Source organism: Alligator sinensis, unplaced genomic scaffold (genome assembly GCF_000455745.1).
Source record: "Alligator sinensis unplaced genomic scaffold, ASM45574v1 scaffold800_1, whole genome shotgun sequence".
NCBI classification, from domain to species: Eukaryota; Metazoa; Chordata; order Crocodylia; family Alligatoridae; genus Alligator; species Alligator sinensis.
Genome location: NW_005842655.1, coordinates 183,679 through 205,373, shown reverse-complemented (window position 1 = coordinate 205,373; position 21,695 = coordinate 183,679). Strand labels below are relative to the sequence as shown.

Below are 21,695 nucleotides of genomic sequence, written 5' to 3'. Positions count from 1 at the left end.
GCTGTCCTGTGACAAATACAGGCCATCTGGAAAGCCCCGCATCCAGTGTCCTCGCTGCCACGATCTCTGGAGGGCAGTCCACCTTGTTGTGGTAGGCATTTTGTGGGCACTGGCCAGAGCCAGCCCTGGCTCCTGATGGCACAGACTTTAAGTAGGCCAGGCTGACGAGGAAACAGGTAGTGTGGAGAGGTGAAGTGACTTGCCCAAGGTCCCCCAACCGGTCAGTGGCAGAGCTGGGGGTAACACCTTTTTGTGGCTGCAGTGGGCGGGTGCAGGCAGCACTGTGGGGCCCTGATCCCAGTCACCAAGGGAAAAGCTTTTGGGAAACAGCCCTGGGGCAGAAGCACAGCAGTTTTCTCCATCAGAGTGACTCCACAGTGCAGGGCACAGAGGCCCTCCTGGGGTCACCTTTGTGCATGGGCCAAGGGTTTTCTCTCTTTTGAGAAGAGCCTAATGACCAAAGCTTGAAGGATACTGGCTCTGGGCTTGGAGCAATGGTAGTAGCACTGTGCTGCTGGAAGCGGTATGTGCGACTGACTTGGGGGCACTCCCACTGGGAGCCTTTGCTAAGTCCAGACCCTTTGCTAAGTGCTGTCCCCGCACTCGGGCTGCATGCTCTGTCTGCCCCCTGACCCTGCTCAGGTCTGCCTGCTTGGGCAGTACAGAGAGCTGCCACATGCGCTGATCTCCGCAGAGCTGTAATGCTGAGTGCTCTGCTCCCACCTTTGCACCCCCAAGCTCATTGCAGGCCTGTAGCCTTCAAGCCATGGGTAACCTAGGGTACAAGTGGGGCCAGCAAATGCTCTGTTTATCATCGGCAGTGCAAGTCTAGGATTTGGGGAGGGAGATCCAGGTGTCCTGTGTGAAAACCACAATGGCACTGCCTACCCTCCTGACTGCCCCTGGGAGCTTTCCCTTTGCACACTGGGCAAGAACAGGGAAAGCATATTCCCATTCACAAAGGATGGGCATGTCAGCTGCTCTAATACCAATGCTCGTGTCCGGCTTGCTGGGGGGGCCCAGCATCCCATCCCATCCTGCCTCCTTTGATGGGTTTGGTTCTCAATGAATGGTTCTTGGCTGAGTGTCTCACCTCCACTCAGTGGAGTGGTCCATCCTTATCTGTTAAGGGATGTGGGGGCAAGAGCTGTGGATCTGCCACCTGACAAGGCTGCACACTGGAGAGAGCATCGTTGCTTCCTGTGGCCTGCTCACAGACCTTCCAGCAGATGGTTGGGCAAGCACCAAGGGCTGATGGTGACATTATGCTGCTGCTAGTATTTCAGTGTCGATGACAAGTTCTGGCTGCCACTCATGTCACAACTTGCAGGTCGTGTGCAGACTGGAACAGGAGCTGCAGGGGGACCATTTGGAAGGTGGCACTGGGCAGGTTCCAGTGCTTGGGGAATTGCCCAGCACCTCTGAACCCGCAGTGCACCTCATGGCTGTAAGCAGCCGCACTGACCCAAGCTGCTACAATCCACATGGAGTCGCTTTCTTACTGCATAGAGCTCTGTGCATGAAACAACTAGCACCTGTTTTGCTCTGCACATGTGTGCGCTGAAGAACTTGCCATCTCCTTAGGCAAAGAAAGGAGCGTAATGAAACAAAGCATGGGGTGAATAAAGGATTGCAAGGTGTCTTGATGCTGACTGTAACGGGGCACCAAATAGGTCAGGAGCTGGCTGATGGAGAGCAGTAGCCCTGAGCCTCTCTTGCCCATAAAGTGCTGCTTAAGAGACAGCTGCTGTGTGGCAGACCTTGGAGTGGGCGTGTGTAAGAGACAGGGTGTCATTGCCCACCCTGTGTTCTGCCCTGTGCCCATTCTGCACTTCACACCCTTAGCAGGAGCAAAGGCAGCCAGCGCACTTGGTTGGCTGGAGAGGGTTTGAATGCAGGGCGCCCCTGGAGGTGCTGATGCTGTCATGCCAACAAGTAGCCAGAAACCTTCTTAAATAAAATCGGTGTGTGGAGGCAACACCTTCCCAGCCTGCACCTCTTCAGCTGAACAAACCCTGCTCTGTGCAGAGATCAGGGCCCAGGTATCCTGGGCGTGGGTGGCACTGGGAACTTTGCAGGCCTGGGTTTTTTAATGCATTCCCTCTTCCAGCATCCCAGTCATCACCCAATTTCCTGGCATGCTACAGAGGAGGCTCTGTGCTCTCCCGTGCATGCAGAGCGGGTGCCTGACCCGCTGTGGAGGGATGGGCTTGTGCCGAAGTCCATGATGCAAGTGCTTGGATGCGGTCCGGACTTTGCTGAAGGGCCTGGCTCAGAACAGCCGGAAGTCAACCGCCTTGTCCTGGTTCAGGATTGCTGCTGGCAGTCAGTGCCCCTGCACGAAACATGGGCTGGGAGGAGGAACTTGGCACCAGGGCATCGGCAGTGGGCTGGGGCGTGACTCAGAGGGCTGTGAGAAAACGTGCCCGGCGGTGCAGGCTCCGGGCTGCCAAAATCACAGGAAATTAGAGCTGGGTGAGTAATTAGTTCTGAATAATTTTTTCGGCTGCCCTGCTCATTTCCTCTGCTGACAAATGATTTGCAGACAGGCCTCCTGATCGCAATGGGTTTGCAAATGCTTAGCAAGAAGAGGTTGCTGTCCTGGCCTTGCTAAGGCGCGTCTCCCCAATACTCCTTTGCGGCTGATTTCACGTGTTTGCACACCTTTCGGGTAGGCAGCAGCAGTGCAATGAGGACTCCGCCAGAGGGCACTCCAAACACTGGGTCACTGAATCACCCAAGAATTAGCAAAAACCTTGGCATCCTTTAAGACTGGCTGACAAGCTATAAAATCCAAATACCACGTAAGTCCCACATCTGCCCCTTGGGACTTATGCGTGCCCTGACTGTGGATATGGAGTAATTGCAATTGCCAGGTCACCTTCGCGTCAATACTGAAGTCTTATCAAAGTGATTTCACAGAGTCTGCTATTGGTTTGTTCATGCAGTTTCTTCCCCCTACCTGGAAATGGGTTTTGTGTGGGATAATAAATTTCCCTTTCCCATTTGCCCCACAGAAGTTGCCTCTCTGCTAGTGCATGCGAGTCAGAGAGCCAGTGATTGTAACATCCAGCAACACTGACTTCTGTATTTCTACTGCCCAGCCCGTGAAGGCTGAAACAGACCGTCAGGATCCCTAGAGGGGCTGCTGCCAGGAAATTCTTGCTGGCTCCAGCAGGCACTGAAGTAGCTTGATCAGACTTTAGGCTGGATGTGTAAAATCCCTACCACAGACCCAGAGCCTTAGCTGCCAGGAGTCAGTGCCCTTGCTTTAGGGGCAAAGGAATTGCACCACCACCTTCTCTCACTGCACTGCGGCCTGCTAAGGAGTACCTGGTACCACAGGTCCGGATAAGTGTGTGCACACATGCAGATACCCCTCACTTCACATCGTCTCGGTTAATGTTGTTTTGTTATTACGTTGCTGATCTCTTAAAGAATATACTCATTTAAAGTTTCACAGTGTCCGGTTATAATGTTGTTTGCCCGCCACCTGCTAGTAGGTAACTACTGTGTCATAACTGGATTCGCTTAACATCATTTCGCTTAAAGTCACATTTTTCAAGACCATAACTACATTGTTAAGTGAGGAGTAGCTGTACACACCTAGCCCTGGAGTTTCACCGCTTCTCTCTCCCCGTGCACCTTCACATTTAGTCTGAGGAAGAAAAGCAAAGGAAATTGCTGCCCCTGCATGCTTAGAAACACCTCCCCAACTGTACAGACTGATCCAGAGTCCTGCACACACAACCATGAACAGACATGGGTCCACATAGATGCACCTCCTGGTTTCTCTTGCCTCCCTGCCCAAAGCCATTCAGAAAGGCAAGTGCGAGCCAATGCGCTAATTAATCAGGACTCTGTTCCTTACAAAAATGTCAGCTTGGGTAACCACCGTGCGAGGAGGGGCACAGTAGGGGGACGTGTCTGTGCCAGGCCTTGCCAGCCCCGACTGAATGGTTCAGTCATTAACAGGAATGGGACTCTCCTTGCTTTTCCCGCGCACCAAGGGCCTGTCTGGAAAGGGGCCACTTACTGTTTTACAACTAAAATAACAAATTATTTCATACAGAATGGGAGCTGCTGAGAACACTTTCCTGGCCAGGACTAAGCCCCAAAGTCTGGGCAGGGAGTGTGGCTTTCATTGAACTTTTTTGTCAGGGCCTTTCTTGCGGGACTAGAAAGTGTAGCCTGGGCGCCTCAGCCCTTCCCTCCCCCAGACGGCGCCAAGGGGGCGAGGGTGACTGCATGGGAAGTGAGGAAGAATCCTGTCTTGGAGCAAAGTGCTCCGCAACATGAAAGGACAAGGTGATGCACAAGGTCCCCCCTCCTGCCTCTCTCAGCTGAGTGAGACAGCCTTGCCCGGGTACAATCCCTTGGCCGGCCTGCCACGGGGCAGCTGGAAGTTGTATGGACTGCGCTCTCCTTTGGGGTGGACAGCAAACGTTTCCTGGGGGAGAGGAACTGGGCCACACAGGGCCCCTCTGGGTGCAGCCACAAGAAAGAGCCACTGGAAGCTGCTGGAGGAGGCAGGGCTAGGACAAGTGATGGGCATGGGGGGGTGGGCTTTGAGCCAGCCTTATGCCAGGGGCACTAGCTCAGTAGTGGCACCTCCAAGCATCAGGTCAACTAAGTTTGCAAGAAAACAAGGAGGAAGCCCACAGCTATTGTTTATGGCATCCATCTATTCAATGGGCACCCTGTCATTAACCCCTTAATGACTTGAGGCAGCCCACAGGCTGAGGAGGAGGTCTAGGCAGGGTGAGGAGGTTGTCAGCACCACCCTGGGAAGTTTCTGTTGGTCATGACTAAGTCCCCACTGGGTTTTCCTCCCAGTTTCCTATTCAAACAATCCTTCCCCCTTCACCAAGCCATGAAATAGCCAAGCTGCAAGCCCTGCAGCAGGCCTTCCTGTCTTCTCACACCTACACAACCCCTCCTAGGACCTTTCCAAGCTGGGCCCTACCCTGTGACTTCTACTCCAAGCAGTACTCCCACCCCTGCCCAACCTAAGCAAGTTTTCTGGTGCTCCTGCCTACACCCTGGCTGGCGCATGGGGTCAGCTCGCTCCCCTGTGTGCCTCCCCTCTGCTTGACTCAGCCTGCCGGGTGGGAGCATGGCCATGGTGAGTAAAAGCTGAGAAGCACTCGGTATGCATGTGGGGTAGGAATGCCATTGTCTGAGAGCTGAGACCACGCATTGTGTGCTGACATTTGCTCCTGGTCTGCTTCGCCCTGACAGACCCCTCTGTGCCAGTGCAACACTGTCTCAGAGAGGGGCGTCTCTGACTCACAGCCTGGAGGTGGGTTCCTAGCCTTTTACTCTCTTGTTTCTGACACTGGAGAGCATCAAAACCATCCTCAGCACTGCTAAAGCGAAGGCGATTTCCATCGCTGCAGGGAAGGAATCAGCAGCTGCAGGGGAGTGTCCAGGGGAACCCACTGACAGGTCATTTTACTGGCCTCTTTGCATCAGGACTAGCAAACCCCAGGCCCATCCTCCGCTGTTTTAAGTGACCATCACTCCCTTGGCTTCTGCAAAATCTGACTTGCATTACCTGGGCATCCCCTGTGAAGCCATGGGCCATCGGGCACAAGCACAAAGATATAGCAGTGAGGTCTGGATGGGCACAGAGCAGCCCAGCTTTGGCTGCGAGGCTGAGCAGTCGTGTTTTTTGAATCCACATTGGCTTGAAGACTGACCCTGTGTTGGGAGGTGCCAGGGCTTTGGTTGGTGGAGTTGGAGGGAGGGCATGTCCTCATGCATGCTTTGTATCTAGGGAAACTGAGGCAAGGAGGGCAAGAGAGTTGTCCAGGGTCACAGAGGGAGTCAGTAGCAGAGGTGGGGTCAAGATGTGGAACAGGGGTTAAAGTAAGAGCAAGGGAACACAGAGGCAAGCATCTCCTTTCCCTGGCATGAAGCCATATTCCCCCGTACTCCTCTGCCTTCTGGTGCGGTGAGAAAAAACCTAATGCAAAAGGGCTGGCTGCCCTGCTCCACCCACACGGCTTCCCACAGGGAGGGGAGAGAGGACACCTGCCGGGCTTGGAGCTTTCTCCCAGCCCTGTCCATCCCTCCTAGCCCAGTCCTGGGCTCCTGCAAAGATTGACAACCCCTTTGCTGTGCCGTCCGTGATGCGATGCCCTCATCAGAAAGTGATGATGGGAACGTTCCCCCTGAAGTCAGGGCTGTGGCCAGGGCCTGGTCTATGGCTGCAATGTCTCAGGGTTTCACAGGCCTCCGGAGGGACGTGGACTCTGTGTCCTACCCTGGTGAGTTCCCTTGAAAAGAACAAAGCCCCAGCCTGAGTCACTTACCGCCGGGCTTTCCGAGCACCAACACAGCCTTGTTGTTCAAGAGCCCATTGAAAAGGCCCTGGCTTTGTAGCTCAAAGGACAATCTGTTGACAGCACCAACAATAGTGCGGCAGATAAAAATCATAAACCAACATGTACAGCTCCAAAGGAAATGCCCGTACGCGGCAGCCTGGGTTCATGCGGCAGCCCTGAGGCAGGAGCCAAGAGCTGGCTTTCTTCAACTCCAGTTCAGCTTGTGACAGGACCACTGGAGCCTGGAGGTTTTTATTTAATAATCCTGATCTGACAGGGGAGCTGCTTTGGTGGATGGGGGCAAGTAGTGGACATAATACCCCTGGATTTCAGTGAGTCTTTTTGATATGGTCCCAAAAGACATTCTCATAGGTCAACTAGGAGCTGGACAGAATGACTGAAGTGAATACAGAATTGGTGGAATAACCGTCAGCAAAGAGCAGCCCTAAATAGATCAACGTCAGATTGGCAGGAGGGCTCAAGTGGGGTTGCTCCAGGTTTGGTGCTGTCGAACGTTTGTATTACTGACCTGGATGCAGGGATAGAGAGCTTGCTGGTCAAGTCTGCCGATGGCACTAAATGGGGAGGGGGTTGGACCAAGTGAATCCTTGTCTAACCTATTACTAGGACTACACCAACACCCCTGTCACATAACTGCAAGGCATAGCACCCTAACCTGCCACGGGCAAAGCAGGAGAACAGTGGTAGCCTCTTGATGCTGCAAGCGGTGTTAAAATACATTGGAGAGATCCAATAAAGTGGGTCATGCTCCCCGCTACAGAGGAAGGCCCCCCCACTGCAATCTGTACCAGTCTCCCATGGGGTAAAATTCTCTCCTGAACCCAAATGTGGTGATCGATCTGACCCTGAGCAAAGGGGCAAGACACTCTAGCCAGAAACCTCTGGGTTTTAGTCCTAGAAGGAACAGTGGTACACCCCAGTCAAAATCCCCAGGCTTGGCTACAGCTAGTACCTACTGCTTCCAAGGAAAGCAACCCCCGCACCTCCCCAGCACGTGTAGCAACAGAACGGGGATAAAAATCCCTTCCTGGCCCCATGCAGCAACCAGCAAAGCCCAAAAGAATGGGAAATAATCTATAATATAGCAAAGGCATAGCTTCTTAGGTCAAAGTTTATCCAACCTCTTCTTGAACATCTCCGGTGCTCAGTGCTAGAGATTTTTCATCTCCCCTGGGCTGTCTATCCCACTGCCTAGCGTTTCTAACAGTGAAGACCTTTTTCCTGATATCCAATCTAAACCTATTTTGCTGCAACTTCAAGCTGTTGGGCCGCGTCCTACTCTTTGCTGCTAGAGAAAAAAGGCATCCTCCCTCATCCTGGTAGATCACAGACTCCACAAGTCATCAAAGAGATGCTGTCACAAAGGAGGCAAATACTAATTGAGTCTGTATTAACAGAAGCACTGTAGGCAAGACATGGGAGGCAATAGACCCCTCTTTCAGCATGGGCTAGGCCTCAACTGGAGCACCGTGCCCAGTTCTGGGCACGGCATTTTCAGAAGGATGTGGAGAAACTGGAGAGGATCCAAAGGCAAGCAACAAAGACGGTAAAGAGGTTGAAATGTAGCTGTATGAGAAACAAGGTCTGGCCCTGAGAACAAGGTCTATTTAGCTCAGAGAAAAGGAGACTGCGGGGAGACATGATATCTGTCTGTGAAGATTTGACAGACTGCCATAAAGGCGAAGGAGGAGAACCATTCTCCTTTGCCACAGGGGTCAGGATGTGAAGCTGTGGGTGTCAGCTGCAGCAAGGCAGGCCAGGATTAAACCTCAGAAAAAAAGCTTCCTAAGCATAAAAACATAGGAGAATGGAGCTGGCTGCTTAGGGAAGTTGTGGAAGCTCCTTCCTTGGACGTTTTCAAGCAGAGGCTGGACAGGCGCTTGTCTGGGACAGTGTGCAGCAGTGGGACCTGCCTCTGTGCAGGGGTTGGATGAAAGGCTTCTCCAGCTCTGCGATTCTGCGAGAGGCCTGGCACTGACTCTGGGGCCATTCCCACCTGCCGCTATGCTGTGTGCTGTGACCCCTCGGGAACTTGTCTTGCCCAAAGGGGCAGAAGCTGGTTCCTCTTACTACCAATTCACAGACCGCCAGTGTTTGAGCTGAGGGAGACGCCCCAGCAGCGGTAGAGAGCCCAGGACAAATGACGAAGCAGTGGGGACTGTGTAGGAGGAAATGACACACACACTGCTCATTGAATCAGAGCGTGTTGCTCACTGGGGCACCAGTGCAAATCTAATTGCATGGACAGAGATTAGATTAATCCCCATTTATAGGCGCAGGACAGGGCATGCATTCCTGGTATTGCCACAGCCAAGATCCAGACCCTTTGGAGTTACCAAGTGGGGCACAAGGGACTTCCTGACCAGCTTTTCAGGAGCTGTGTGACACTAAAGAAGACTGGAAGAAGGCCAATGTGGCACCCATCTTCAAGAAAGGGTGGAAAGTAGATCCCGGGAATTACAGGCGAATCAGCTTGACCTCGATCCCTGGTAAGATTCTGGGAAAAATTATCAAGGAGACCCTTCTGGATAAACTGGCTGAGGGCAACATCCTGAGGGACAGCCAGCACGGGTTTGTCACGGGTAGGTCTTGCCTGACCAGTCTCATCTCCTTTTATGACCAGGTGACATATCACCTGGACAAAGGAGAAGAGATTGACATCATATATCTGGACTTTAAAAAAGCCTTTGATCTGGTGTCCCATGACCTTCTCATGGAAAAACTGGCCAACTGTGGCCTCAGCTACACCACAGCCTGATGGCTGGGAAATTGGCTCCGAGGCCGGACCCAGAGAGTAGTGGTCGATGGTAGCAAATCATTATGGCGCTCCGTGACCAGTGGCGTCCCCCAAGGCTCTGTCCTTGGACCGATTCTCTTTAACATCTTTATCAACGATGTGGACATTGGTGTCAGAAGTGCACTGGCTCAGTCTGCCGATGACACTAAACTTTGGGGCATAGTGTCCACGCCTGAGGAAAGGCTAGTGATCCAGGCCGACTTGGATAAACTCAGTAAGTGGGTGGATACATACCTGATGACATTCAGTACCGATAAATATAAGGTACTCCACCTCGGAAACCCCCACCCCCCGCAGCATACTTATAGGCTCGGCAGTGCTACGCTTGCCCGCGCTACTGCTGAAAGAGACTTGGGGGTCTTGATTGACCACAAGATGAACATGAGCCACCAATGCGACGTCACAGCTGGTAAAGCAAACCAAACTCTGGCTTGCATCCATAGATGCTTCTCAAGTAAATCTCAGGATGTCATCCTCCTGCTGTACTCAGCCTTGGTGAGGCCACAGCTGGAGTGCATTCAATTCTGGGCTCCACAATTCAAGAAGGATGTGGAGAAGCTTGAGAGAGTCCAGAGGAGAGCCATGTGCATGATCAGAGGGCAAGAGAATAGACCTTATGAAGAGAGGCTGAGAGCCATGGGACTCTTCAGCCTGGAACAGCGCAGGCTCAGGGGGGACCTGGTGGCTGCTTATAAGTACAGAAGGGGTGTGCATCAGGATCTGGGAGACCATCTGTTCACCAGAGCACCACAAGGAAAAACAAGGACCAATGGTCATAAACTCCTCCAAGACTGTTTTAGGCTGGACATAAGAAAAAAATGTTTGTACTGTCCAAGCCTCCAAGACCTGGAATAGACTCCCTCCAGAAGTGGTGCAGGCACCTAGTCTGGACTCATTCAAGAAATACTTAGGTGCTTATCTTGCTGGGATCCTTTGACCCTAACTGACTTCCTGGCCCTGGGGCAGGGGGCTGGACTTGATGATCTTTGAGGTCCCTTCCAGCCCTAATGTCTATGAAATCTATAAAGCGGGCATCATTGGCATGCTTAGAAAAAAGAGCAGCATGGGATGCAAGGAGGCAGCAGTCACCTCCTTCTGTGCAGCCATCGTGCCCCGGGGAGCAGAGTTACCTCCAGATGCAGCAGCTCCCAGCAGGCCAGCTACGCTTCAGGAACCTGACCACCTTGATCCTCTCAACACAGAGGCACAATGAGAGTCCCTGTGAACACCTGGTTTGGCAGCAGTGCAGCTGAGCTGTCCTTGGGCACTAGCACCTCTCAGGGTCTGGGCAGATCTGCACTCTGCTATGAATGGTCTTGACTGCCTGCAGCCTGGCTGGCCCTAATGCTAAAACTGAGCAACGTTCAGCCTTCTTGGCATGGCTTAGTCGAGCAGGTTCATTTCCCCCTTTTGCTGGGCACCGTGCTACAGCCCCTTCCCACTGCATCCACTGTGTTAGTTATTTTTGCCTCGAGAGCCTGCAAAAATTCAGATGTCCTTGTCCTCCTAAGGTCTCCAAACATTCATCTTCACTGGCCTGTACAGCCTGGGTTACTCTGCAGTAATGACACTCTCCCCTGACTACCTCTGCTGTGGCATCTTGCAAAGACCACCTGGCAAAGATGGCTAGGCTGAGGGGCAGATGGCTACAGTGGGTGCCGCCTTAGGCCAGGTCTTTTTAAGGTGTTTATGCAAACTTTCTCTTAGATACCGTCTCTTGTCCCTACTTCTTCCTCCTTTGTTCATTTACCTTCCATCTCCTTGAGACAGAAATGGTGTTTCCACATGTTTGTACAGAGCCTAGCATGGCCACATCCCAAACCCGGTCTGGCACAAGGGCAATGTAAGCATTAAACAACAATGGACTGGGATACTCTGGGTCGGAAAGCAGCTCTGCCACTGCCAGAAATTGGACAGATTTCATGCCGTTCTTTTTTGGGGGGGTAGGGGAAGCGAGCTCGTTTTGGGGTCACACTCAAAGACAACTTCCAAGGTGCTTGGCACATTTGCACTTGGCACCCCTCAGGCCTTGGTTAGACAAGGCCAAAGTGGCCCGTTTCAGCCTTCTTTCTCTCCCCCCCAACCCCTCCTTTGTTCCTCTCCTTGGTTGGTCGGACCGCCACGAAGAATGACCCCCATAAAATGAAGCAGCAGCTGTTCAGAGCATAATAAAACACTAATTTCTTTTACAACTAATTTGCTGCATAAACATTTGGGCGGGTGAGCAGCGCACCAGAAAGTCAAGCAGCCAAACCTGCCTGTGCGTCAGTCACTGGATGGGTAACCTCAGCTCTGTGTAGTGCTCCTGTCCCACCCACATCGTCCCCAGCCTCTTGGCTGGGCTGACACAGGCCCCTGGGAGAGCTGTGTCCCGCAGCCGCGTTGGAGCATTGACTGTGCATTTCCAGGTACACGCCAAGAGGCAGAATCACCCAGACTTCACTGCAGTTTTGGGAGGAGTCTGCACAGATGTACACCGACAGCAGAATTGATTTGTTAGGGACAGGGATTTATAGACCTGGAGACTTGGTGCAACATATGTCACAGGCTTGCGTGTGGCCTTAAAGCCATGTTAAATTCTAGGGTCAGAGACATAAGGCTCTTCACTCTGTGAGAAGACCCCTGAGAGAAATAGATAACATTGGGCTTTCAAAGGGAAAGGGCTGTGGACCCCTCTGGCACAGCAGCTCCATGCCATCATTAGCCACGGTACTGGTACAGGGAGAGGTCTCTCTCTGCAGCCTGGCACCAAGTGCTCCTTCACCGCTGCCCTGGGAAGCTGGGCATCAGCCAGCCTTCTGGTGAGAGGGTGGAGAGAAGTGGATTTCCACATGTCAGCTGGAGCCCAGGCAGAAATTGGAGAGCATCACTGGTACAGCTGGAGGCGCGTGCTGGTAACAGGCAGAGCCCGAACTGACAGGGCCTGGGCTGGGATATAGCTGTGCAGAGGCCCATGCTTGTGATCACAGCATTTTAGCGGGGAAAGGGGCATCTTTGGGAACATGGCTCCTTTCTTGACCACTGCTGCTGTCAAACAGTGTCGTGTGGGCTAGAAAAACGAGCCCCCACGTTCAAATCCAGCCTCTACCAGCTGGTTGTTTCCCTGCTTATGAAGCAGTGATATTGCTGTTTTCCAGCCTGCTTCACAGGACACTGGGACTATCCCTGGCCATCGCCTTCTTCTCCTCCTGTGCAGCCATATGACAAGCAACGGTGATTTCGGTGTTTGCTGAAATGCAGCTGCTTCTAGGGTGCAGCACACAGCAGAAGCATGAGAATGGGCAGTGAAGAACGCAGGCCCAGTGGGAGAAGCAACGTAACGCTCTGAGAGATTACCTTGACCAAGAGTGCACAGGTCCTGACCCCTGTAGAGAGTGCTTTGGGGCTTTTCCTGGCTAGGAGGGGAGAAGGTGTGACCTAGGCTGGCTGAGGAGGAGGATGGCCATTCACCTTACTATGCAGATCTCTCCTCCCCGCACAGATGAGGTGCTGAACTACTACTAAACCAGGGAAAATATCCTCTGGCAGGCCCCTGCCGTGGGGAACCCACTCCCCACTCTGTCAGCCACATGTCTGATTACTTGTCTTACTCCAGCGCTTCAGGGCCCTTGCCATAGAGGGGGCCCTGCTGCACTAGGGGCTGGGCTAACATGCAACACAAAGATGTCTCTGCCCCAGGGAGATTGCAAGATGAGAAAGGGGGAACACCAGCATATCCTGGGGCAAGGTGGGCTCAGCACAGCTGCAGCCTGACTGCTGCCCAGCCCTGTGTGGACAGAGCTAAGGGAGCTGTGCGGAGAGAGAAGGCACAGCCTTGCAGGAAAATGGCAGTGCCCACCTTTCTTCCCCTGTTGGCTCGGTACCCGCCAAGAAAAAAGATGCTGTTGTGCACAGGAGAACTCGCAGCAGGTGCCTGCATGTTAGGAGACCAGGGCCATTGCTTCCATGTCTTAACTCCTATCCAAAACACACCTTGTCTCCTAGGCAGGGCCCTGGCAGGGGGCATGGGCTAGCCGAGGCTGATTTGGGCAGTGTGTTTTGGGTGTAAGGGATGGGACAGAGATCAAGGACCTCTAAAATCCAAAAAGAATGACGAGTGCAAAAAACAGCAATGGAGCCAGCCCTCCACCTTGAGTGGTGTCTGAGGTTCAGCCCAGCTCACATCAGCTCCACAGTGGCCCTTTCCACAGCCAAGCAGGTTCCCAGCTCATGCCCATCTCTCAAGGGCCATGCCACAGTTCTTCCCTCTTCCAGGGCAACCCCGCAGCTATAGACTTGCAGGGGCAGGCTCATTTGGAGACAGTGCCTCTGTTCACAAGCTGGTGACTTGAGTCAGATTTACCAGGGGTGTTTATGGCGGGGTGGAATGTGCACGCCAAGCACGTGACGAATTTACAATGTGCCAGCCGGTGGATTTATTTCCACCCCCTGTCAATGGATTAATCAAGACACGCAAGGAAAAGTGCGCAGCACTTGCAAGTGAAGCTTTTGGAGGCGCATGCTGGGGGAGAGGGACAGGGAGGGGTGGCTGCCCCAGCCGGAGACATGGTGGTTTAAAAAGGACGTTGCAAAAATCCCATCAAACTACTGTCTTTGCTGTTCCCAGGAGGGATCAGGCGGCAGGGTTTTCAGTAACTCAAGCATTTCAGTTCAGCCCGTTCCCCTCAAATGGTCCTTTGGAGCTGGCGCACTCGAGGGCTGGTTTGAATTAGGGAAAATTAGTGAAGCGGGGAGAAGAAGAACATGTTTTTCCAGCTTACTTCATATTCACAAACATTCCCTTTTACAAGAAAGCGGGGCTCCCCCACCCCTGCAGCCCACATGGAGACCTTGGGCCTAATTAGAAACTACACAAATAACGTTTTCCTTTTGGCTTGCTTTTTTTCCCCCTCTTTCCTCAATGTGCAGTCTTGCCGGCTAGGAATACAACAGTTTCTTTGGCTCAAGGTCCTGTGTATTCTCATCTGATCCCAGCCACTTCCCTCTGTCTGTCTAGCTGCCTAGCAAGCTCAGCAGCCAGGCGCTTGAATACCGAGCAAAGAAATGAATCCGGATGTAGTGCTTGATTCAAAAGCTCACCCCGGTCAACTGAAGGGCTCCTATTGACCTAGAGCCAGGCCCTTCAGGCAGGCTGTCCCTAAATGTCATTGTCTTTAGGTGCAGTCCAGTCACAGCCCGTGGTAGCAGCGAGAATTGTCCCGCTGGCTCTGTGCTGCACCAGAACATGTGAGAAGTGGCTGAGCTGAGATGGTGACATGGGAAGAGCTCATGTGGGCCTTGGGATTCAAGCGCAGACTTTGTGGGTTTCTGGTTTGGGCACAACTGTAAGAGCAGAGCAGATCTCTGCAATGCAGCCCATGGGGACAGAGATGAGCCCCAGGGAGAGTGAGGAAGTACCAGCTTTTCCCAATGCAAGCAATGAGTTCACTGAAGCTGAGCTAAAAGGGCAAAGCATTGCAGGCCAGACTGAGAAGAAGAGGCCTGGCCATGGAGGCTTTAGGGGTCTGGTGCTGGAGAAGTGCAAATCCTGAAAGGAAATGCTCATATGAGTACACATGCTCAGGAACAAGGATTCCAGCCTCAGAGCCATCTCCAGCTGAGAGCTTGAGAGCTCAGGGGGTGGGCGGAGAGCGGGGGACTAGTATTGCTTTGGTTTCTGATGTTAAGATGTCAATGGTTCAATACAGTGGGCCCAGGCTAGAAGGCCCAGCTAAATAAAGGGGGTGCAGGCTGAGAAGGCTAAAGCCAGAACAGGAGACTGATGGTACAGCAACACCTGTGAGGCATGGGGTATGGTGTAGGGGCCACTGAATAATAACACTTGTGAGGCTTGGGGCATGGTATAGGGAAGGATGGAGCCATGCAATGAGCCCTTAAGGCTACAGGTACCCTGAGGGGGCACAGACATGTAATTCGCCCTTAAGGCTTATAGGTGCCCTGGGGCATGGATGGGTGGAGAGCGCCCATGCAGCTCAGGAGCAGGGTCAAGGCCAGCGGTGTTCAGGAGGGACCTGCTGGCTAGTGGATAAAATAAGGCTCTCTGAAAACCCAGCTGGCCGCTCTGTGCGCTGAGGCTTTGACCCAGGGGAGATCTGGCAGAAGGGGGATGATCTGGAGCTGGAGAGGGATTAGGCTGTATGTGGGTGAATGCCGGTCCAGCGGGCTCAGCCTCCTTAAATTAATCTCGCCACATTTCTGCGGTGCTTTTCATCTTCAAGCCTTGGCCCTAGGATGCCTTCAGAAGCTCTGAGCTGGATGTGTGTGTTCTGAGATCATTTCCTGGCCCAGCAACACAGAGCAATAGCTCAGAAGGGGGTCCCCGCTCTGCCCTGGGGGGATGCTCGGGGAATTTACGGTCTTCCCGGGAATAGCTGTGACTACAAGGAGATCACCTCCTGTTGGCTCCCTGCAGCACAGCATGTACTAACCCACTATGATGGCACTGAGGTCAGCCGTGATGCAGAGAGAGGGGTGCCCCTGCCTAAGCACTCACACTGTGCCCTGCAGCATGGCCCTGCCCAGCACAGCACTGGGGCAGAGGTGTCAGGGCTGGCTCAGAAGGTGGTGCCCACCCTGCTTCCGGCAGTGCCAGGCCCCCTTGTGTTACCCTTAATCTGTAGCTCCGTCTCAGTTCTTCCCCCCTTGGGCTTTCCCTTCCCTTTCCTTCCTTTTCTTGCTGTGTTGCACATCTCTCCTTGCGCTGCCCCCTTCTCCTCCTGACCATATTCCCATCCTGGCTGAGGTGCCCTGCATTTCCATAACTCACTCTGGCCCTGGTGCAGGCTGTCCCAGGCTTAGTGCCAGCCAGAGAGTGAATCTGGGTTCACCCCAAGGCCCATGCTTCCCTTCACACCTCCCAATGGCCTTGGGTTGAGATCCCAGCAGGGCCTGGGCTGGCCTCCCACAGCACGTTCTCATTCGCTTTTGCTCTGGTTTGCTCAAGCACTTAAGCCAGCTCCAGCTTCAACCCCTTTACTTTGAGTGCCTGTGATGTGATATCAGGGATGTCAGGGCAAGAGCCTCTTGCTGGTGCCACCAGAAGCGTCACCCGCTGAAATCTGCCTCCAGCGCCTTGAGCCCTCCCCGGGGCACAGGCTGCCTTCCTGTCTGAATGAGAAGCAGAGTGGGGTGCAGGTCCCTGCTTGGGGCTACCCTACTAGGGGAATGACCCTGGTCTATAAGGTGAGGGTGCAGATTACCATCCTGGAGCACAGCGATGAGCCAGGGCTGCACTGTGAGCGGAAGGGAAGCTCACATTCAGATCGCTGCAGCCCACTGGCTTCTGCCTTGAACCAGGTGTGCCGAGACTGTTTGCATTTTGATCCTGCTGAGCGAAGAGCAGCTGCCACTGTTATTCATAGGAATGGCTCATCCTTGGCACCGGGTGGAGCTATTTCAAGCACTATCCCGCGGCAGGATTTCTCAGCGTCTGGTTTAAATTTGCTGCCTTTGGAATGGCTTCCACAGGTTGCTTCACCCACCGCTCTGATGCAGCTGGCTCTGGCACAGAGCATGCTGTGGCCCTTCTTGGAAGATGCAGTCTGTCTCCCTTTCCTGCCCTGCGCTGTGGAGTGTGCACCGTGGAAGTGGGCAGAGTAACTGCACACAGTGGGGCTTGGCAGGGGGAATGAATTCATGCAGAAAGGCATTGCAGGGTCCTCAGAGCCTGGATGCTGGCTTGGTGTGGCCATGCAGGGGAGAGGGGCCTCCAGGTCCTGATGGGACCCGAGCAGACAGCAGCTTCGCATCTGTGTGTGCCGGATGGTGACTCTCCCCCTCTACTCAGGCTCTGGGGGACACATGGGAGCCCTGTTCTCTCAGGAGAATATGCCCGTTGTTAAACATGCTCAGCCCCCTCACGTCACCAAGCCCTGCCAGGCCCCTCGTGTGGGCTACATCAGAGTGCTATCTGCATAGTCAGCCCTAGAGGTTGGCCAGCCCAGGGCAGTTGTGAGGGGGGCAGCTACTTGGCTGCACTGGGGCCCAGCACCCGGAGTGATTCTCCTCTGCACAGCTCTGTCAAGGGCCCACTGGGTGCCCCGAATGGCTGGGATGCAGGGACAGAGGGAGTGGGGAGAGATCCCGCATTCCTCCCCTGTAACACTGCACATCTCTGTCCCCCAGGGCAGGCTGGGCAGCCCCCAGTCAGGGCTGTGGAGCCAGCCCAGGGCAGCTGCTCCTTCCTCACTTCCTCCCAATCTGAGGCCCTGTGCACATGCCACAGCCTCTATCTCCCCATCCTCTTTGCATGCACCAGGACATACCCCGGGCCTGAGCTGTCCTAGCAGCTCCATGAGCTTCAGTGGGTCTTTCAAGGCAGGCAGTGTTTCCTGCTGTGTTTGTGTGGTTCCCAGTAGACCAGGGCTCCTGTCTCATTTGAGGACTGGGTATCCCCCAGCACACCAAGGCGGCTGTGCTCAGTTAGGGGCTGGGCACAGTGAGACTCCAGCCATTAAACTATACAGGTAAGCAAAAGAGATTTACCCAGGTTACCCAGAGGTGGTGGAATCCCCATCCTTGGAGGTTTTTAAGACCTAGGGCGACAAAGCCTTGGCTGGGATGATGTAGTTGGAGATGGTCCTGCTTTGAGCAAGGGGTTGAATTAGATGACCTCTGAGGTCCGTTCCAACCCTTGTTTTCTATGATTCTGTGATTTCACTCACCATGGACCCTGGAGCAAGCTAAATCAAAAGTCCAGTCCGAAATGCAGGACAGGTGCACTATGGCGCTATAATCATGTCTACGCCTGGAGCTTTGGCCAGCGCAGAGCTCTGTCGCTCAGAGATCACAGAGCACGGGGCCTCACGGATGCTTTCCTTCTTCTCTTGCCAGCACTAAAATGCAGCCACCTCTTTGGAGGCGCTGGGAAGCTATTTCTCGGCACCCAGCAACACCAGGCAAAAATGAAGCGCTCTGAGGGGCTGGAGGTATTGAGTGGAAAGGAAAGCCCCCTGAAAAGGGTGCCAGGCACGTCTGGACCAAGCAATGCCAGAAGGGACGGGCCAGTTAGCATTGTAACTAGAGAATATCTGCTTGTTTAAGTGAGAGGTGTGTTTTCTTCTCTTGGAGGTTGCTCTTAGAGGGAGCTTCTCCCTCATGTCTCCTGCCCCTCTCCCACTTCCAGAGCAGAGGGAGCCACAGGGAGACATTTTGCCTGGGGTGGATTTGTTGCTTTTAATTAAGAGGCTTGGTTAGGAACAGGGCCCTCTGTGCAGCTCGCTCCCACCTGGGCTGGCACGGCGGAGCAGCGCAGGGCTTGGCCGTGTGAGGTGAGCGCAGTTTTTCCATTCGTATGTATATGGAAGGGGCAATGGCTGCCAAAGCAAACACAACCCTTCCCTGTTCAGAAATGTCCTCCAGGAATTGTAAAGGAGCCTGGAGCGTGAATGCTGTCTCCGCTCCTCCACGCTCTCTACCAGGGGCGGGAGGCACTGGGGGACCCCAGGTCTTTCTCGCCCTAGCAAAACCAGGCCCTCTAAAAGGGGTTTTATGGCCTGCACCCAAAGAGCTGGGAGCTTGGGCTGAGGCTGTGTGCGTGATGCAGGCTTGCAGCACACCAGAAAGCCATTGCAGTCAAGAGCGTTGTAGCCCCGGAGGCATGTGGTTCCTTCACGTGCCTGGCCTAAGCTAATTGCTCTGGGGTTTGCTCCTAGGTGAGGATCGAGTCTCTGTGGTTAGTGCCTTAGAGCATCCCAGCTGCCCTTGTGGTTCGTTAGACGGCTGACCTGGGAAATCAAGATGTCTTTAGGAGGGCGCCGCGTGGTTCCCGGCTGCTGGGCTGAGGTCTCCTGTTACAGACTCTCCAGAGCTGGATGGGCAGGCAGAAGTGCTTCCTCTTCCATCTTGAGCGGGCGCGTTGTTTCATGTTTGGAGCCAATGGGCTGGGGGTTGGGGCTTGCATCTTCTATTCCCAGCTCCAGGAGCAGATGGGGGGCTAATGGTTGGAGCAGGGCAGGGGGGCCAGGAACCGGATCTCCTGGCTGTTGTTCCTTTCTCGGAGGTGGTCTTGTGGCCAGAACGCTGATGTAGCACTCGGGGGACCCGGGTTACGTTCTTGACTCTGCCGCCGACCCACTGCATGACCCTGGGCAAGCTGCCTCAGCGCAGGATGTGCCTCAGCTCTCCCTCGGGGAATTGGGGTTAATCCCTCCCTGCCGCAGCTAAAGTATACAAATGAGTAAGAGACCCATATTGCAGCAGTGGGAGCCCCAGGGAAGTCCCTAGGCAGAGAAGAGCTGCAAAAATACAGAGCCTAATTCTGTGACAACTAACTGGGCCTGATGCAGATGGGCCAAAGCTCCCCGGCTGAAGGAAAGGCTTGTCTGGACATGGGCCAGGACTGGTTCCCTTGTGCTGAAGTGCTTCAGGATCTCAGATATTCCTCTGTCCTGCCTTAGAAGGAAACCAAGAGACTCCAAAAATCAGACGAGCAGAGAGCTCGGTGGTCAGGGCAAGTACAGACAACTGAGGTTCAAGTCCTTGTTACGGTCTTGAACGTGGGATGCTCACAACCGAGGTGAGTGCCACAGGGAGGATTTCCAGCCTAGCCCGGGAAGCCTTTCTGAGCAGCGCGGTGGACAAGCTGGTACGCTCCCGCAAAGAGGTTCTGTTCGGACGGACTTTCAGAACAATCCCCGACCCATTCTGGTCTCCCGACTGTCCTGCCTATCTGAGCTTGCGCTGTTTTACCCTCCAGCATGTGCTATTTTACCCTCCGCATGTCCCAAGGTCTCTTTGAGCCCTCTCCCCTTTTGCAGTGCAAAAGAAGCAAAGGTGCGGAACTAGAAACCCAAGTTCCCAGGAGGTCCGGAGTGAAGGACCCTGCCTCCCACAGCATGATCCCAGTGTCCCGACTGCAGCTCATAGGGATGCTCTGCACCAGTGCAGGAAAAATCATTTTGGGTACTGATCCAGATCCCTAGCTAGTGCAAACTGGTGTTGCTCCATTCAAGCCAGAGTCCCAGCCGTTGCCAGCAACAGCAGCAGAATCTGGGCAGTGCACAGACCAGTGCCTTAAGAGTTGTAAAACCAGTTAATTTAAATGGACCTGCTGTTTGCCCAGCCCAGAAACAGTCTTCCTGCTCTGTCTCTGTGCAGAGTCCTGCTGTAGGGACAATTATTCTGCCCCGCTTAGATAAGGGGACACCTTTGTGTCAGATACCTTAGGCTTGAGAAGAACAAAGCCTCTAGGAAGGCTTCAGATCTCAAAACCCCAGGTCGGAGTTCCTGGGGAATCCAGCACCGCCTGTGGCAAGCTCTCTGTGTGGCTAGTTACCTCGGTGTTGAAAATCTGACCCCTCAGCTTGTCATTGAAGCAAAATGTTCAGTCACGCTCAGAGAGTAATGCCTAGTATGGAAGCACTGATCGGTTCCCCAGCGGGGTTCTGCATCTACTTTGCCGGTCTTCATTTGCTCACTTCGGTAGTTTTGGAAAATGGGATGTTAGCTCCTAAATCATTTGGAGCTCTGGAAAATTTAACTCTAATACTCTCAGAGGTCCCGTGATGACGGCTAGCTGGAAAGTGACCACAACCAAACTTTCTAGGCATAGAGCCAGGAGCTAGGAACTCCTGTCCTGGCATCCCAACGTGGTGTAACCTCAGGCAGGTCATGGGGGCAAGAGCTTGGTGCCTCACTAGGAACTTGGTGGCTGTGATGCCTTCCTGCCTCCCCACAGTGCTGCGGGTCAGGCTGGGGTCTGTAAAGGGCTGTGGAGATGAGAACTCTTGAGGTTATAACTGGATGACATAAGGTGCAGTGGGATGGTAGCAATCCAGCCCTAGATCTCCCCCTCTAAGGGCTCCCCAGACCACTGGCAAGGACCCTCTAATGCTGGCTGCAGTTCTGGATGATCGGTAGGTAGGGAGAGTCTACGCTACGCTTCCTCTCCACTCTGCTGCCAGTTCGTGCCAGGGCAGGGTCCGGCTTGATAACCCCAGGGGGCTCCTAAGGATAAAACCCCACAGACACACAATCGTGGGGGTGGGAACCAAGTGTGCAGAGCACGATGCCCTCCCTGGAGCTGGCTAAGGGATTCCTTTCTCTATTTTCTGCCCCAGCTCAGGCCAAAGAATGGGTCTGGTGTTGGAACCGCAGACTATGGAATATTAAAATGCCAGCGCTTCCCTCTGAACGCGTCTGGTCAGGCGAGACATCTCCGGTATTCCTGGGGCGAGACTCAGCCCCGTTCACCTGCTTCGCAGAATACCCCCCCTGCCACCCCAGCCCAGCTGCACAGCTCGGCTGCCGGGAGAGGCTGAATCAAGCACTTTGTGCCTGTTGACAAGGCCAAGAATTCAGAATGAGCCGAAACATTTTCAGCTCCTGGCCGCCCAGCCAAAACACACAGCCCCCTCCTACACGGTCTTAAGTTTTTCCTGTTGAGCACTAAAGGGCTTGTTTTCAGAGCACAATTATCCACCTTATGGAAACATGGAAACGCTACTCCAAATGCAGAAGGCTGATTTGATTACGTCCATGACCCGACGAAATTAAGTTAGCGTTGTTTCAGCTCGAGATTGAATTATTTTTTTGAGAGCAGCAGGGAT

At 53.7% G+C, this 21,695-nt stretch overlaps 1 protein-coding gene across 1 annotated transcript in view; it reads left to right on the top strand.

Annotated features, from left to right (window-relative positions):
* Window positions 1-2,412: 2,412 nt before the first annotated feature.
* The window catches only part of COL8A2 (collagen type VIII alpha 2 chain), a 178,081-nt gene continuing 158,798 nt past the window's right edge, over window positions 2,413-21,695 (top strand). The window contains exon 1 of the mRNA XM_025215606.1: window positions 2,413-2,475. The gene's annotated coding sequence lies outside the window, so the exon portion shown is untranslated. The remainder of the gene's footprint in view (window positions 2,476-21,695) is intronic.